Source organism: Gavia stellata, chromosome 20, assembly GCF_030936135.1.
Source record: "Gavia stellata isolate bGavSte3 chromosome 20, bGavSte3.hap2, whole genome shotgun sequence".
Lineage (NCBI taxonomy): Eukaryota > Metazoa > Chordata > Aves > Gaviiformes > Gaviidae > Gavia > Gavia stellata.
Genome location: NC_082613.1, coordinates 9977541 through 9983637, shown reverse-complemented (window position 1 = coordinate 9983637; position 6097 = coordinate 9977541).

The window sequence follows — 6097 nt, the reverse complement described above, 5'->3', positions numbered from 1 at the left end:
GCTCTGTAGCTTTGTCTTTTTCCTTGGATAATGGGGAGAAAAATTCTACAAATAACTTGCAGACCTTTTTTTTCCTGCCAGCCTCAAAGAACCAAAATTAAATTGGTACTGGTGGTCATGTAACAGTAATTTGACACGCTGCCTTTGCATCTAGTCAAGTAGACAGCCTATTATGCATGTGTGGTAGATAACCTTGTGCTGAAATGAGGTTCTTCAGCACTATGCAATATTAAGGGGCTTGTATTAGACCATCTTGGTTCTACAGTTCTAAGCAAGATTTCTTTAGGGGATAGGTTGCTGAGATAGTAAGTAAGCAAACAGCTGTTTCTTATCTTACCAGTACCAACACAGATGGAACTGGACAGGTTTTACAGCAACAAGCCAGAACCTTTTTGAGAGGTAGCCGAAGAAAAATCGGCTCTTCTGAATGGAAAATTATCAGTGAATCTTGATGTTCACTATCTTGCACTTCCTGCGATGTGTGATTTTTCTGTTGTTGGACAGACATTCCATGTGAGTAAGTGCCTAAGTGACTTCAGATCAACAAATACTCGTGGCATACTTTAGTAGTCTTTTAGTTCAGTCAGAGTTGAGTAACTTAGACTTTGTAGATGTGGCTGTGGCACTGTTAGTGACATGTTATTTAGTCCTGACATATTCTGCAGATTTCATAAGGCATGCAAGTGTTTCTATAGAGCACTTACCCTTTCAAGGAAATGAACTTTTCAAGTGTAGTGCAGGCAAGCAGATGCATCTCTGTTTCAGCGTACAGGCAAATGTTACTGGCAGTGCCCTCACCTTCATTTAGGTGGAGACCTTTTTGCTACTGCTGACACCTTCTGTTCTCAAGATTCAGAAGGCAACAGAATGTTCCAACTATATTTATCTGTTAATTATAGTGGAAACTGATGCAAGCAATGTTGTAACAGTTTTTTGCAAGATTGTTGAACTTTCCTAGGCCACCCTTCGTACGTATGCCTTGTTAAACAGTTATGCAAATACCAGTTTCTTTAGAAAGCTGGGGCTGGAAACACCTGGTGTCAATGGAACTTCAGAGGACTTGGGAGCATCTAATTCAATGTTAGGCAATTAATTCCTGTCCATCACCTGAGATCATCTTCTGAAACACTTTTGAAAATAAGCAAGCCCATTCTCCCTTGCAGCTGATAATGGTAGAGGATTATTCAAATTCAAGAGGAAAAAGATTACTTGCTCCTTTTTGAGTATGAAATGGGCAAAGGGACACCTGTTTTGAGAACACCACCACCCTCAAGACCAGTACATATTCTTGTTTTCTTGTGTTGTGAATGGGCCACGATACTACCACCATTCCTGCGATGTTGGCAGCACATACTAAAGCAAAGTTCTATTTCTCTATTTCTTCATATAAATATGTGCTAAGATAAGAGTCATCCTCTCAGTGAGCCAGACATTTTATTCTAAAAATTCTCTGATGAGGTCAGAGCACGTTCTTTCTCTCGTCTGACTTCTGCTTTCAGAAAACTTGGTTTTCTTCAGGCTCTCAGTAGCTTGCTTGAATGTGCCTTCCCTGAGGCTGCACTTAGATTGTTGCATGTACTTTTGTACTCGTTCCATGACCTTTCCACGAGAGCAGCCTTCCTGAGAGCTGTAATATCATCAAGAAGGGGTAGGCCAGATTAAAGCTGTCAGAGCATGTCTTTGTACTGTCACCAGCACAAATTAACCATAAGGCATCATGTGATATTCTGGCTCAAAGCTGGTCACAGCAAGCTATTTGTTTACAGTTTTTCACCCTTCCCTGAAGTTCACTCATTCTTGTACAGAAAAGGTTTATCCTTCAGTGAGCTTCCCTTTATCAGTCCCAAGACTTCATGCTTCAAGCTGTCAAAAATGCTTCTAAAACACTGGTGAATCACTTTGAAAACATTTTGACAAAACTTTGGAAGAAGTTTGCAGCACAGCAGCTATACACCTGCACTAACGGGGATAACAGAAAACGGCTTGGCTGTAGCAGTACGGAGATATAGGCATCCAGCTATATTTGGTGGGCTAAATTGTCTCGCCTGACAAACAGAGCTGTCTCTGCCAGCCTGCACACAGTAGTTGATGGAAAGCTAGTTTGGATACAGCTCTACCCCGTGCTCTGGAATGGCTTGGCTGTTTCCTCGTCCCAAAGCTCCCCATGTCAAACCTTGATTTTTGTCTTAAAACAGCTTAATCCTTTCTTCACAGAAACAATAGTGTTTCTCAATACCTGTTACCTGGTCTGCAGATTCCATCAAGAAAAAAAATCTGAGAGAAGAATCATGTATATTCTTTTAGCCCTCAACAGAAGTATTACAAAGACATTTTCTCCTGTTTCGGGCATTTGCTTTTAAAGTTGTGCAGTTGTCAACTGACAAAGATACGCTCCAGGCATGACTTCTCTGTGAAAATTTAAATCTACCTATAAATCTACCTAGCTATCAGAAAGCAGGATAAATGCTTTATTTTCCCTTAGCTTTCTGCCCTTACTTATTTAAATCAAGTCATTATTACCTTGAATATAATTTAGAGGAAATTTGAGGAGTTCCTGGGAAACACGGGCTATAATAGCAGGTACCAGCTAGTACATGAAAAGCTCAGTGACTTCTGTTGACAGCCAGGTGCAAAGTGACTATAGGCTTTAGAATTTTCTCTCAAAATAATAATCTTCTAATTCATGTGAGGTCAAAGCTTATGCTGGACTTACTGTATTGTATTCAGGATGAGAACAGAAGAAAATACCTTAATAATAAAGTAATAAATCTTAATAGAAAGTAAAAGATATTTTGTTACAAATGAGTAACATATTAAAAGAGCAGAATAAAGGGGGTTTAGCACAGCTAGTTCATATATTTAGCTTCCTAGTAGCAAGTTTTCATTTTCAAAAGCTGTGAAGAGAAATTCACACTCTGTTTTTGTGCCTGATATAAGGGGTATTTTGAAATAAGTATTTAACACAGAAAATATATTAATAACAAATATCAGATTTCTACATGAACATCTGAAAATACTGTAATTACAATACTGTTTCCTTCATGAAATAAAATGAAATTTTCAAATATTTTACAAATAATTAGCTAGAACTAGGTCTCTGTCCTTGTTTAAGCTGTTGTGTAAAGAAGAGTGGAAAAGTCTTTTGTAACATTTTTGAATAATTAATAATCATACACACACTAGAGGAGTAAATATCCTTCAAATGAAAGGGCAGACATGTTGGATATTTGAGGTGGTGTGCCAAGTGTTTTCTCAGACTTTTGAATTACATATGTATTTGCTTAAATTATGTTCAACTTTGTAAACTGGCTGCAGATACTTTTTGTCCCAATCATGCAGATTTTACACTTATCCAGATGTTCACAATTTTCTGGACAAAGAGAACATAAAACTGAATTTGTAATGTAACTCAGTCTGGAAAAAAAATATAGATAGCTTTGTAATTCCCTGTCTCCACCTAACTTTCTACATAAAACCTGCACAAATGTTGTTTCTGTTACAGATAACATTAACCCTTGCAGTAATGATTACACAACAGTTGAAATTTCATTTCCTTCTAAAATATAACTGTTGCTGGCTTGGAATAATTAAAGCATCTAACAGCACATATTATTATGCAACAGACCACAAGAACATGTGAATAGATGTTTAAGTGTGATATGAGATATATATCTATATACTTATATACTGGAGAATGTCTTTTAAATGCTATATTGTCAATTGATTTTAAGTGTATGATGTATTTTCTTTATGGTATCTTTGGAATCCATATCAGTATTAAATACAGAAATGGATATGGAGCTTTAGGTATATTGTTTTTTATTTCTAATTTGGTTTTGCTGAAATGTTGTAGTTGTGATTCTCCCCACTAAATATGAAGGCTTTTGCATTTACATGTATTTGATTAGCACATGTTGTGGGCAGGATGCCACATTTTTTTTGTCAAACAATGGCAGAAATTACTGACTCGCAATTTATTGATGCCATAGGGTTTGAATGCAACCTTGTAACTTAGAATGTATTTTTACCTATTAAGAAAGATAAAATATTTCTCAAACAAAAAGTTCTCATAGTATCTTTTTCTGACAGAATGGATTGACCTATTCTAGCACAACTGGGGACTGTAATTTTTGTACTGTACTGTAATTTTTGCTAGCTTCTTTGCTAGTGCAGGTTAGTTATAAAAAGCAGTTGTATTGCTTTACGAAATCATAAAGGTTAGGAAAAGTGTTGTCTTTAAAATACTTAATGATACTTAACTTTAAAAAAATTAATGATGGCATTTGTTGAAATCTTGTAGGGCATTTTGATTGCTACAGTGACCCAGGAAGGGAAGCTTCCGCTATGTCAGAAGTTCACTGGCCAGCTGCATGCTATCGTTAACATAGTTTTCACTCTTCTTTCAAAAGCTACGGTATCTGAAGCAACATAACAGAATTTAAAGGTTCAATTTTTATGACATATCTCAAATTACTAGAAATTATAGACTTCAGTAATAGCATGCTGGAATTTTTGCTTTCTTAATGCAAAATAAATACATTCGTATCTTGATTTTGACTTAGCTATGTGCATGGATTCACTCCAGGTAGTTGTGTCAAGAGTCCAGCAAAATCAATCACAAAACCATTGAGAGCCACGGTTAAGGTAGTGGCAGTTAATTACTGGCAGCTGAGGGGGGGCTTTGGGAAATGGGGGGATAGATGCAAAGCGGGCAAATTAAAGTTGTACATAGGAACCAGACAGATTTAGCTTACATGCCTTTTACATTCAAATGTAGATCTTTAATTCAAATGCAGATCTTTAATTCAAATGCAGCTGGCTGCAGAGCTAAATAATGTCAGTCGTGTGCAGCTGCACAGACAAGTTGTGGAATTTTTTCAGTATCTGTTCTGGGCAGTACCTGTTCAAAGGTTTTTGCGTGTGGGTAGTTGCTGGTTTTACCTGTGGATCTCCCCAGGTTCAGCATGATTTTTTCCTTCCCACCCACACGTGTTTTGAAATTTGAGATTTTTTTTTATTTAAATACTCTTTCCCCGTTGTGTTGGCTGACATTCGCTATTAACTCCTGATTGGAAAGTAACTTTGCACTGATGTTTAACCTGAATGCACGCGTGTTGAATGCAGAATCGCCTTCGGCCTCGTTTCCTTCCTCCCTAAAGGCAGACCCGGCTCCCGGCGGGACCCAAGCCGCTTCTGCATCTCTTTCCTTTCAGATTCTTCTTTTCCCAGAAATGCAGCGATGGAAGTATAAAAGGGGTATTTCATATACGTGTCTTTGCTTCCTCTACTTAGAACTGAAACGCACAGCACAAAGGGGGGGGGTCGGGCCGCGGAGAGGAGCTCGCCGCCTCCGAGGTGCTGCAGCCCCGCCGGCCCCGCGTACGTGGCCGCTTTCCCGGCGGCAAACGGCGGCCCGGCCCCGGTGGGCTCCGCTCGCGCGGGACAGCCGCGGGGCCGCGCACACGGCCCCGGAGGCGCCGTCGGCCGTGGCCCGGCCGCGCGTGCGAGCACTCACGGCGCGCCTCCGCCGCCCCCCCCAACCAGTGCCCCCGATCGCCCTCGGCCGCTGAAATAACGGGTCTGCCGGCCCCCGGAGGGGGAGGAGACGGGCGGGGACGGGCCGGGCCCCAGAGGAAGGCGGCCGGGAGCCACCCGCGCCCGCAGGAGGGACAGGCGGGCGGTGGCCCGGTCCGACCCGCTCCCTCCCTCCGGCGCCTCCATCTTGGCTGGGCACGGCGGCCTTGGCTGGCGCGGGGCACGACGGGAGCTGTAGTCCCCCCGCCCCGAGGCCGGCGGCGGCTCTTTCGCCGGGCACGCCGGGACTTGTAGTCGTCGCGGAGGAGGCGGTGCTCCCAGCCGGCACCCGCAGCCATTGGCTGAGAGCGCGGGAGGGGCGGTGCCCGCGGAGGCTCGACCGCTCTCGATTGGCTACCCGCCTGCCCCTCCTCTCGGCGCGGTGCCGTCACTTCCTCCCCGGCCGGAGCTGGCCCCGCTCATTCTCTTTAGTGTTTGCCCTGTGCCCGCCGCCTCCCTCCGCTGCCGCGGTCGCCCCCCGGTCCCCCCCGGGACCCGGCCCATGGACTGAGCCGCCCGCTGG